The 13,241-nt window shown below is 42.5% G+C and overlaps 1 protein-coding gene across 4 annotated transcripts in view; it reads right to left on the bottom strand.

Annotated features, from left to right (window-relative positions):
• The window catches only part of BACH1 (BTB domain and CNC homolog 1), a 44,665-nt gene extending 33,942 nt beyond the window's left edge, over positions 1-10,723 (bottom strand). For 2 of the 4 annotated variants that reach the window (XM_055801987.1, XM_055801985.1), the window contains exon 1: positions 6,435-6,589. The gene's annotated coding sequence lies outside the window, so the exon portion shown is untranslated. Of the gene's footprint in view, positions 1-6,434; positions 6,590-7,181; positions 9,304-10,596 lie in introns of those variants that run through there. The other 2 variants (XM_013301697.3, XM_055801986.1) reach the window with 2 other exon arrangements.
• Positions 10,724-13,241: the final 2,518 nt, after the last annotated feature.

Here is a 13,241-nt window from a genome sequence, read left to right as displayed (position 1 = left end):
AAACTGAAAAGGGTGATATTTCAACATACAAAGAGGCACGCTTTACAGCTAAATAGCTTTTTTGAACATTGGACCAGCTGATGCTGGAAAGATCCAGTGGTGGTGTTAGAAGAAAATTCACAACTAGAAAGAATGAGTGAGTCTCAGAAATGAGCTCCATAGGCTCTGAGACACTTTAAGGTTGGCTAAAATGGCCCTTAAAACTGAGATACAGGTTCCAGAGTGCAAATCACTGCCATTACTTCTTCTATTTACATTATGATACACCTATGATTTGTGTACACATTTACCAAAATACTTTTTGAACATTCTGAGTTTGAATGTTTAACATGTCTTTAAAAATACCAAATCAGAGCACAGAAATACATGGAAATCAACAACGGTCACGCCTTTCCTACTTTAAGGCTTACATTTTCAGGAAAGATATAGCCATTTTGCCAAACTTACAATTTAAACACCTGGTGGTAAATCTACGGACCTGAAAAAGAAAATCCACTATCTAATGGTCACCAAGATACAATGGGAACCCACAGATACTTGGATTCTCTCCAGTCTAGCATCCAAACCTAATGACTGTCTGTGAAAGACTCACTGTCAAATGAAACACAGGACTGTACTTTGTTACCATCACCTACAATACACTTAAAAGCAAGCAGGGCAATAAACCAAAACAAACTGACCTGTGGTTCTTCTGTCTTAAGCTCTATTAAGATCACAATAATAGCAGCAAGAGCCAAGAAAAAAATACAGGAGCTACAGGAGTTAGATCCTATCAGTTCAGTGCTTTCTCTTTAAGAGCAACAGCCTCTTACTTCTTTTCCATCAGTCCATAAATCCATTTCAGATACTCCTAAAGAGAAGAGCTAACCTTTTATTTCTAGACCTAGATATCAATTATGTTGCTCTACCATCACAATCAACACAGTCTACATGTATGGGTTTTGGGTTTTTTTCTAACCTTCAGCTACCATGCATTTCCTGTAAATGATCCAGCCCATGAGTTACCCAGTTTACTAAAAAAGTATTCCTTTGTCTTTACTTACTTAGTGAAGAACCATACACTAACACCACGCTGGATATCAATCCTCTCTAGTAATCACAGTAACTGGCAGTTGTACACAGGTAAAGTTCTTGAAATAAGAGAAAGCAGACAGTGAAGCTTTCCTTCAGTAGCTGCAGAACCCAGGTGTGACACCTTTGCTGTCACTGCTATCCGAGCTGGGTGAACTTGGATGCACAACCAATGCAAATTCAGTTGTGATCACCATCATGGTATATCTAGCAAGATCAACCAAGCACACAATAAAGGTCTGCTCAGCTATCACAATGCTTGTATCATATCTGTACTCTTTAGAAACTTTGAATTCCTGAGCAGTTGGAAAAAAGGCATTGTAGACCCTGCCAAAAAAGAAAAAAAACAGTTTGGAGAAAAACTCTGGGTACTATTTCTGACTCCTACGCTGATCTACTGAGTAACTTCCAGCAGGTCACTTATCTCCCCCAGTTCCCTCAGGGTGGAGATTTACATTTACTTTATCCTACAAAAAAATTCTGTCATCCACAGCTGTAAAGTACAAAGGGACGACAGCTATCATTTACTACTGCTAAAACAAGACAGTTTGGCTACAAGACAGTTTATTCAAAATACACTGCAAAGGCTTTTTTCTCAAGTGTGGCATCTATGTCCTTGCCCCTGGCTACCTCTCCTTTTAAGGAAATAAAGTTATGTTACAGATGAACGCCTACAGCAGCTAATAGCTGCTGATTCACGTTATGCTGACAAGGAATGAACAAGCATTTTAGTGTTCATGTTTATTGCTTCCCCATCTTCAGTTCAAAATGACTTTAAAAGAAAAAACCGATTAAAAAAGCAAAAAGTAAGCTTTGCTTCATAAGGGCAGTGCTTTCACCACTAGAAAAAAGTAGGTCTCATCTTCAGATGATTAGCATATTCATAATTAAAATTCTAAAGTGTATTCTTTATTAGTCTAAACACCAGGATGATATTGCTCACAGCTTAATTACATAGATGAGCTTTTAAAAAAGTATTCGGCTGTATTTCTGCAACATAATTCTTACCACAGCATTTGGACTCTTTTCAAGTCACAAGTGAGAATTAAAAAGAATCACGGGAAGTCTGGCAAGTTTTAAGTCTGCGCTGAGAGTCTTAATTTGTTTTTCCAGGTTTAAAGCCTGAATATTCATATTTTTTTTTAATATTTGCAAGTTATATGAGAACTCTGAGCTCAAAGGAGAGCAGTGGAAGGGTGGAACCTGAGATTCCTAGTAGTCACAAGGATCCAGAAGGTGGGAAAGGAAAAAAACAAAGGACTGATACCATGTAATCATAGAAATATTCCACAGAGCAGAGGTTTGAATCGTTTCCATCAGAAGATGATACAAAGCAGCCCATACCAAAGCCAGAAAAAAATATTACTACTTTGCTGTTCACCATTACTTTTCACAACACTAATTGCTTAACTTTTGGATCAGGGGTAAAAATCATGTTGTGGGACATGGTTTGTTGCACAGCTAAAAAATGAAATGGGACTGAAGGTATTTCAGAGACTCCTTTACAGCAAATTCCCATCACTTGTAACCCTTCGATTCTGCTGGTATTCAGAGTTAACTTTGAGAAGATTACAACAATGGACAGACTTCTTAGAGGCATGGTTCACCTAAAAAGAAAAACCCCAAAACACGTAACAACAACAAAAAAACCAAAACCCCACAAACACAATGCCAAAAAAAAAATTACTAGTAGAAACTCTGTGTGTGTGTGTGTGTTGTTTTTTTGTTTGTTTGTTTTAAGAGCTAGGTTAGATAATATTCACTTAGTATAAGGGCTTGACTGGCATAACATACAACACTCAACTAACATCTACTGTCAACCCTCATCTTTACTTAAAGGACAAACACCTTTGCATCTATAGCTACATATTCTACTCTGCCACAGTTAAACCACAAGAATTATTTTAATGACTGCCAGAATCCATTCACAAATATGTATGTCAAAATGTTTATAACAAATGAATTTATAATAAATTAACCATCTGAGGTTCTAATGTATCTAACTCAAAGACAGAAGAAACCACCTGAAAGAACTGAGAAGCAAATACATCGCAAGTCAAAGGAAATTCTTTCAGGAAATTATATTCATAATCTTGTTTCTGGTACTAGCTTTTTAACTCTGATTTGTTTACACAACTGTTCTTCACAGTATGCAGAACAAACAAAATTCTATGAATATTTTAGATCCAAGTCAGAAAGAACTTCACAAGCATTTCTATGAAAACAGGTTCATCAGAACTGGCAGTACTTATATAATAAGAAAGAAAAAAAAAAAAAAAAAAAAAAAGATGCAGACTACCAGACTTCAAATGGTAATTCTAGTAAAGACCTCCACCAAATCACATAAAGCTGTGTTTCACTTTCTGCATCAGGAAACTGTAGACCATTTCCTATCTGACACACCATATTAAAAGACACGGCCTTACTAGCTGAGCTAATAACGAAGTATTTTTGGGATGGTACCATATACAATACTAACCCTAAAATAAGTGTAAACAGGGAAAACAGACACTACCTATTTACTTATCAAAGTATTAGTCAACGGGTCAACACTGGAATCCAGACAAACACCTACAAACATTATCTTGACAGTTCAAATGAAGTTATTCACAAACAAATTACCTCAATATGATTCTAAAGATTAATTTAAGACACAAGCTCTCATTTAAAGACATTTTGAGTGACTGATACCCTAAGGCTACCTCTTCTGCTCTCCAATGTATGTCTAATGATTAAACTCAATTTATTTGTATTTCACCAATGCTTCTAAAGTCAATTTGCCCTTCATAGAGCCCCCCTCTTTTTTAAAGCTTCAGTAGCTGAGCCTTACTGTGACCTGCTAACCAACATTTATACAAAATATTAGGGCTTCCCTTCATAGGACTTAACAAAAAAAAGACTTACTTTCACCCTGAAAAGGGCCTTAACCAAAAAATACAGCATACTGCTGGAGATGGAGTTACTTTTGTGACGCAGCCTATGCGTTGTTACAGCAAAATGAGCCTTTCTGGTTTAGCTGGGGTTTTTTTTTTCCCCTCTCCACACTGCTAACCTCTGAACTGGAGGTGGGGGGCAGGGAAAGCTGCAGGTGGGCTCTTCATACATTATCCCCACTGTGGTCATACTACAGTGAATTCATACAACTTAATGGCTGTTTCAGCAGTTATTTTTTGCTCACTCAAAGTTTTGGTCCTACCCACATTTTTGCATTGACTAACATGTCACCTATGGTTTAACTAAGGAGTGCATATAAACAGGGCTTACACTATAAATACCACTAAGGTTTTTTCTACCCCTAAACCTCCCCCATGAAACTTTCAGTGGTCAAATTCTAAGGGACAACTACAACACCCGCATTCAAACATAAACATGAATCCTTTGACTAGCGCACCTCTCCTCCCACCTCACACTAGCATGCCTAGTGCAGGGAGAAAGACAGGTCTATAATTAAAGGGACATCTACGAAGAATTTATATTAACACCTCTTCTCATCTCATAGAAGTGGCAAAGTGGGGAGGGCAGGGGGGGAATGACATGACAAGGAGACCAGTTATCTTTCCCTAAAACGTAGAGCAAACTTATTTGGGACTCACACAACCCATTGCAAAGGCATGCCCACTCTACACCCAATGAGAATGCCACCTGATCCAAATGATCAGGCAAGGGGTATGGGTTTTAATACTAGACAAGTCTTACACTAACCTAAGTTCATTACTGTTCAAAATATCCTTAGCATAAGGATTTTTGAACCTACTAAAAGCAAATAAATATTTAGCACACTAAGATCTTGCAGATTTTTTTTAGTATAACACACTCCAAAATACAGTAGACGGAAGTTAAACCTCCACTTGAGCATTCCAGTTAGAGTCAGGAGTGTGCTAACGAAGCCAACTTACCGAACACCCCACTTACTGTGCTTTTGTTCATTTCACAAGATGGATGAGGCCAACAAGAGTAGGTTCTTTTTTAGACTAAACTGGGAAACGTACTTTAGAATTACTTCTAAACAAGTCCAAATACTAAGGGATTCAGTGGAGTTAGCTGAAAGGAAGCCCTTCCACCAAAGCATACAATATGGATATTGTTTTCAGCAACAACTGTTTCTCTCTGCAAATCTGCCACTTTTAGGCCTCACTTTTTGTTAACATCCACACAGGCTTACTCACACGGGTTAGGACAACCAAGAGTAATTATGCCATTTCAGTAACCTTTAAAGTTAAACTCATAAACCACAAAATACGACTTGGAGTATCTTAGTTGCTTTCTTTGGAACTCACCATGGTTGACAGGAACATACTCTTTTGTTTTCTCTTCAGTGTGGCATAATATCTGAGATTAAAGAACTGACCATATTACTAGAGTATTCAGAGTGCTGTGTAACTTTAATTCACAGTGCCTCTAGACTACAATTATTTCGTTACTAGTCAAATGTTTTTCACACACTAGAAGTGCCTTGTTGTAGTGCCTCAAACTGATGTCTGTCAGAAGTTACCACATGATTAAACTGTACACACGTTACCTTTACTCTTCCTTTACTGCTAGAACGTGTGCTCTTTCCTTTCTTAACTCAACAAGCATTTAGAGGGCCCAGCTGTATATGAATCTGGGATCGTGGGATCGCTGTTACGTTGCCATACTAAAATGGAAGAGTGCAAATAGAATTTGACAGAAAAGCGGGTGACGGTTCTGTCACCATCGCTGCCTCTCCAGCACGCCCCGGAGCTGCCGCGCACCCGCCGCACAGCACAGGGCGGACAGGATCCGCACCTCCCCGGTTACCACCCAGAACCCACCTCCCCCCGCTCCCGCGGAGACCAGCGAGCACCGAACGCACCGGCTGCGGGTCCCCGCGGGCGCGGCGGAGTGACGCCGCACCGCCAGCCGGGCCGCGCTGCCCCGCCGGGGGGGAGGCACGCCCGTGTCACCGGAGCGCGCGGGGCGCCCGCGGGAAGCGGAGACGAGAGGCAGAGTAACGACTGACCCCGCGGCGGCGCCCCGGGCGAAGGGGGGCAGCGCGGCACCGAGGAGGGGGGGGGGGGCTCCGCCCCCGCCCTGCGCCGGCCCGGAGGCCCCACGAGCGCAGGAGCCCCCCCGCCGCCCCCGCCCGGGGTCCCACAGCGCCCGCCCACGCCGCGGCGGGACGGGACACCTCGCCGGCCGCGGAGGGGGGTGGGGTGGAGGAGCGGCTCTCTAACGCCGTGAACGCGCCTCAGCCTCCTCCACCCCCCCCGCCCGAATGGTGTTGCCCTCGCCCAACCGCCACCACCACCACCACCCGCTTCAGCCCAACGGGCACCGGGCGGCCGCGCCTGCTCCCGACGGCGGCCGGTTCGGTTCGGTTCAGTCGGCTCGGCTCGGCTCACCTCAGCGCCTGCTGCCGCTCCTCCGCGCGGGGCCGCTGCGCAGCGCTGTCACCGCCTCAGCCCCGTCCTCCCGCGGCTCCCCCCGGCCCGGCCGCCCCTGGCACAGCCTGCGGCCCGACTGCGGCGCGGGCGGTCAGGTGACTCCCAACAACATGACCCGCCCGCCGCCCCTGCCCCCCGCGCACACCCCGCCCGCTGATTGGACGCGGCGCTCCCCACCGACGCGCAGCCGCCCACGCCGCTGGGCCGTGCGCATGCGCGCCGCCGGCACCCCGCCGGCCGCCGCTCCCGGGGGTCGCGCTGGGCCCTGCTGCCCGCCTGCGGCCCCGCCGGCGGCCTGTCCGCCCGCCCGCCCGCCGGGGCAGCGTGAGCAGCCGTGGCGGCCGCGGGGGCTGGCCTGGGCGCGGGGCGGGCTGTTCGCCGCCTCTCTGAGGGGAAGGGGCTCCGCGGGCGGGTAGCCGTGGCCGGGTGGGAAGCGCTGGTCGCGGCGCGGCGTCGCCCGAGGCCCCGCAGCCGCCGCCCGGTGTGGCCGCCGCGGGGGGACGGCGGGGCGGGACGGGCTGTATGTGTTTTGCTGGTGTCAGACTCTTGCGCTGCTGGACACGCGGCTCGAGGCCTGTGCTGGGAGGTGCCAGCAGTTAATAGGCTTGACAGTAACGCGATTAGTGACACGTGTGTGCCAGGAAATGTTCATCTAACGTTTTGTAAAGGTGCCATCCTGAGGGAGGTTTTGCGGGTATAACTTACTGGGTCGCTGGGTTTACGTCCTGTGGTCCAGAATGCTTTCCAGAAGCTCAAACCGCGTTGATGTGAGAGTGATTTGCTGTCAGCAGGACCCACTGACAGACCTTGTCCTCGTTCTGGGTTTGATTTGTCAGCCAGCTACCAGGCTGTGCTGCCTAAGAGGAGATAAGATGTCCAGTAAGGCAAAAAAATACAGTGGAGCAAGCTGTGGTGAGGAGATAGTCTTCAGCTAACAACAGACACACCGGTGGTAGAACTGAAAATGGTGCGGTGTTACGTTTGAGCTAGTATCCCAATTGAAAGGCAGATCGGGGTGTCCAGTGCTATGTGTATGTGGCTTGTGTACTGTTTTCAGGTCCCAACAAGTATTTTTGTGTGTGTCATCTACAGGTACAAATTCAGTCTGACAGGATGACTTAGAAACTGCTGCTATGTGTTATCCTGTCCAGGACCAGAGAATTTTCCGTACTTTTAGGCTCTGGTAGATACTGTGTCCTGCTAAGGAACGTTGAGTAGCAGTAAGGTCTTTCCTTCTGCTAAAAACAGCCAGAGAGCAAGCAGCTTTGTTCTATGCAGTGTCATCTTGAAGGCAATGCAAAGGGAAACTGATTGAAAGATGGAAAAAAAACCCCACCCTCTATTCTTTTCTGTATTTAAAGGAAAAAAAAAAAATCTCTGTTGGCCAAATCGGGGGGAGAGTAAACTCCCATGGACCTGTTTATTCAAGGACACCACTGAAGGCAACCTCCCTCCAGAAGCGCTATATATCCTGAATAAAACATTAATGATGGCAAAAGGTGCACTGCCAAGAATACTAATGGAAATTTCATTGCTCTGACATTTTGACAAAGTTTAACCATTTTATTTACGTTTTAATTATGAAATTGCATTTATGCCTCCTATAAAATAAAAGCAGATGAGCAATATACAATCTGTTTTACGCTGTATTTAAGTGTCACATAACTTTGCTGAGCTGTTTTTACAGTAGACATTTTAAACTTCATTTTAACCTTCCTGAGAATTTTTGGGGAAGGTGAGCAAAGATCTTGCTGGTAATATTTAGTAATGATAGGTGTGTATAAAAGGGGAGGGAGTTCCCCTCACGTTTGGGTGTAATGACTGGCCTTGCATAATTCAGAAACAGATGAAACCACGGGGAAAAATGCTTATGGTGGAAAAGCATGGAATGTTTTTCTTAAAAACATACTTTTATATATTACTTTACTCCTACATACTCTTTCCTACAGTTATTGCCATTGCAATGGTAATGGTAATGAAATTCTTCTTTTATTTACTTTCAGTGGCAAGCCAGTTAGAAAATACACAGGCAGGAGGTCTGAGGGATCTAGAACTGATTCCACCCCCACCCAGTGAACCAGTTTCGTTTTCACAGAAAAAGAGAAAGGAACTTTTCAATAGCTTTCTTCAAAAGTCATTATACCAGATTAAAACTGATAACAGACAGGAAATCCCTGCTGCTTTATTGATTTGTTTGCTAGCTGAAAAGAGGGTTCTGAATGGGATTTTTTTTTAAGTGGGGAGTGGCTGCATTTCACAGGCAGGCTTCACTTTTCTTTGGATCATTTCTAATCCTTTAGGCTCAGTTTTGTAAGGTGCATTTTGTTACTATTTCTTTGTCTCCATTTCTTTAATCGGACATTCTTCATTAGCACCCAAACTAAAAATGACAACCCAAAGCACTGTAAAAGCAGATGTGCAACCATACCCCAAGCAGTAGCTCCAGATTACTTACTTGAGGGTTCCCAGTTGCTCCTGGCTCTGAGAATTTATAGTGAAAATTGTGTGTGCAGATGAAAAAGTCTGATAAAAGAAAGCTGTCTTTTCCTCTGTCGATAACATTCAAGTGAGATGTTAATGCCTTGTCTAGATTTGCACCAGGTGAAAATCTTGTCTTTTTATTACACCTGCTGTAGGCCTGGCATGTAAACTGCAGTTGTCTTCCAAAGCAACACACCGTTCATTTTACTCTTACATGTGCCTGGATTCTTAAGCGTCTTTATTGTGGGCTAATACAGCCGAGTAACAGTTGTCTTTTAATGTGACAATCATGCAAAACAAATAAAAGCAACATCAATGAAGCAAACAATCTACTGTGTTGGCTGTACCTGAGATTAGTCAAGCAACTCTTTCTCTGAAAGGCCTGCAGCAAAGAGGATTATATACCAATATAATCAGGATTATATACCAATATAATCATCCACGCTAACAGCCAGGACAAAAATGTTGCACCTATGCCATGCTGGAGCTAGTGAAGCAAAGAGGACATCAAATCAAGAGGTACTGAAAGAGTATAAAGAGCAACAGCAGTGTAGAGGATGGGATCAGGCAAGAAATGGAAGATTCAAAAATATTTGCTGAATTAAGAGCAAATCTGGATATTCACTTACTAATTTAAAAATACACTTGTGGTTGTTACATGTTCATTTTACACACGGATCTTGTGTGCATTCTCTGAGATGGTATGATGCCTTTGAGGTGAGAAGAATCCACTGTGAAGAGGAAAGATTGCCTCTCCACTACCCCCTTTCCCTTGGGAATTCTCTGATGAATCTGTTCATGTGTATTTCTGCTAAAGGAACAAGTTATGTCCAGTGCTTTGTAAATCAAAATGACCCCTCTAACAGTTTTCTTTGTATGTAACACAACTGTTATTACTGTGTTTATACACTCCACAGTTTTGATTAAGCAAGGAATTATTGATGGCCCCAATTTGCTAAATACAGCTATGTTATAAAATGAGCAGCTGAGATGTTTTTAATCTAAGCAGGAATCAGCAAAATTGCACATGATGGAGGGAGGGTGTGGTTCTCTCTGCCATTCATATGAAGAGTATATTGAACAAAATTCTGAGGCTTTCAGTTTTGACAGAGGCTAATACAGATTTACCTTCAATGACAGTTCGATAACTGCCTTTTACCTTAAATGTTAAGAAGGCAACATTTAATTTTTTTAGTTATTCATTAGTTATTCATTGGTCAATGTATTCACCAATACAACCAGAGCTTCATTACAAAATAACGTAAGCAATTTGTTGGCAAATAAATTTAAGAACAGCTGTTTGATAATGATATCCAAATAGTACCTTTTTGCTTGAGATTTGGGTACTACCAATTCTTAATGTGTTCTGAATCAAAGTTTCTGCGGTTGCTCTTTATGTTTTCTGTGACTTGTAGTTGTCATGCTCTAATGCATGTTGCTAATTCCCAGTCCCCTAGTACAGTAAAAATTGAGTTGCAGAAATACAGGATGTTCTTGATGTTTAAGCATAAGCAGAAAACATAAAACACCTACCACTAAGACTAAAAGGTGTGGGGGGGTTCTGCTCTTACACTTAAGATTTTTGTAGGGAAGAGAGGGGAACAGAAGAGAAAAGAGTATCAAAACAAAAGGAGCTTACCAAGAAAGGATCTTCATCTCTTGTTGATGTGAGGGATGACGCAATGCTGACTTCCCACACAGCAGGGAATGAAATTATGGCGTAACAGCTTGCTTCTCACTCGTAGTCAGACCAAAGAACTGAGTAAGTACTTTCGTCGTTGAAATTAGACACAACTGGAGAGAGGAAAAATAAAAAGTCCATTTTTTCCCTAAAAAGGAGAAGTAAAACCAACAAAAAGGAGATCTGGAAGCTAAGCTGAAAAACGAGGAAGTACATCTTCCTGCAGATGAATAATGAATATTTTAAAGATAAAACAATATAAAAACAGATGATAAATGCTCACATAATTAGCAAGATGAAAGAAAATAAAAACAGTAAGAGGAAAACAAAGAAAAATGTCCTTTTTTTTTGCAATAGGTATTTTTTTCTGATAAATTGACAACATTCATGAGATTTTAAGTCCCATTATATCAAATGCTGTTATTTCCCTGTGAAGCCTGGCTATAGTTGTGGCTTTGCTAGTGGTGTGCACACTGGATGCACCAGCCTCAGCTAGCACTAGTTTGTGGCTCAGTTTCACTGAGCTCTGGCTAGTCTATGGTAATGGCCCAGAGAGATGAAAGTGACCTAATCTCTGGAGGTTAGTTGTGTTGACTAAAGGGCACAGCTTAAAATAAGGAATATTTAGGCCATCTTCAATAATATGTGTGATTTTTTTCTGCCTTTCTTCTCTATTCCTGTGCTGAAGCTGGTTTCATACCATAGAAACTTGGCTAATGTATTCTCCAGCGGTAAATTGCAACATATCTCAATCTATATGCTAAAGATGAGATTGATCTCACCTGTCTTTATCCATCTAAAATTTAGCTCTCTAATCTAAGCTACTTATCTAGGCTGCCATGCACTCAATGGAACTAGATAGGCATCTCCATGGGGTAATTCTTCCCTTCCTATGGCAGATGTCTGAGAGAGGTGTGATGAAACTCCTTTTGGAGATGCCTGTCTCATGCCTGTGTCTGTGGCAAAAGTGTGGATAACTGGGTTGGGCTAGAGGCATAACTCCCAGAGGACTGCACATTGATTGAACCTGTGCTCCCATACTTCTGCGGGATGTGGGGGTCAGAATCCTTCAGAGCAAAAGTGTTGTGGAGTCACTGAGAAAAATAGTTGCTAAAGGCCCATCTTCCTTTCATCTGGAGATGTCCAATTTTGTCTGGCTGAGCAGGACACCTGCCTCAGTGTCAGGAGAGGGTTTCTGTCTTTGGTCCCTTACCTACACTGTACCAAACTGATTATACATACGTAAGAATCCAGCATTTCTGGTTGTCAGCCAAATGAGCGTACAGATTACTGCAGTAAATCAGGTGTAATAGACATACTGTTGTCCTAGAAGCACCAGGTTTACATGCATAGATTGAATGCACTGCATATATGGAGTACGTCTGATGCTTTCCTGTAAGCACTGGCCATAGCGGTGTAAGCAGCGCTTTACATTCATGCACGTGCAGTAATTCCAGTATTTCCCTGGAGCCACAGATTTTCTTTGCATATATACAGCACGTCTTGCACATCTGCAAGACATGCATGCAGCAGTGGCAGATGGAGTGGGACAAAATCCCAGCTGGGACTGGTCTGGCCTCTGGAACAACAGATAGAGCTCGTGGCCTGCTTCTGGTGTACTCCTGCACTTGTCGACACCACAAGCTGTGTCAGGAGTCACCTGGTGGAAAGTGCCACCCTGGCTTCACTGAGCAGAGGCTGAAGACCCTGTTGTATGCACATCCACGTCAGATACGACTTCTGTAGGCTATAGGAGACTAGTCCATTTACACTCTGGTAAATGAAAACCAAACCACTCCCTCCTGTGAACTTGTAAACACAAAAGCTGTGGTTTAATCTAAACTTAGATAACATTTGCTATCTGTAAATCAAGCTATCAGGGAGCTACTCTGTCATGTGATGTATCTAAGTGACTGAAACCACTGGGCTATGTCAATATGTACAAGCTGAAAATCTGACTCTTATTTTAAAATGGTTTTTGAAGTCATTAAATACATTCTTCTAGAATTTATTTCCATACTGTCTGTTGCTGTATGTGTGTGGTACTGTTCTTAGGAACACACGTGGTTATTGTTTGTGGTTTCTTGCTTACAAAAGTCTTTTGTTCATTCTGGGAAAGCATACTGTTAATCACAGGAAAATATTTTTTAATTCCCTGTTTATAAAAATAAAGAAAAAGTGCTTTTCATCTAGAAGTAAATCCTATTCTAGTAAACTGTCTTTTAAAATTCAATTATAAAAGTTATTATCTTAAATCTAAAGCTAATTTGGTCCAAATTCTCAGCAAAGCATCTTGAAAATGAAAACTAGCCTCTCAGTTAAAGCTGCTTTTTTTTCCCAGGTATTATTTTTAAAACAGCAACCTGAAATTAAACAGTAATATTTCAATGGGGGAAAAAAATGGGATTTTTTTTTCTTGAAAATAATGAGATATTATTTTTTATTATTTTGCGAGAAGGGTTATGAACTGTGTATAGACAATGGCAAAAAGGTGGGAAACAGATTTTAAAGTGGAAAATAAGGGGTCTGCTTAGATAGGCTGGGGAAGGTGTATGAAAAGACCAAAGAATGAGAAATGCAGTAGGACAGCTGAAAAAAACTAT

This window comes from Falco peregrinus, chromosome 4 (genome assembly GCF_023634155.1).
Source record: "Falco peregrinus isolate bFalPer1 chromosome 4, bFalPer1.pri, whole genome shotgun sequence".
NCBI lineage: Eukaryota > Metazoa > Chordata > Aves > Falconiformes > Falconidae > Falco > Falco peregrinus.
This window is presented reverse-complemented; position numbering and strand designations above follow the sequence as displayed.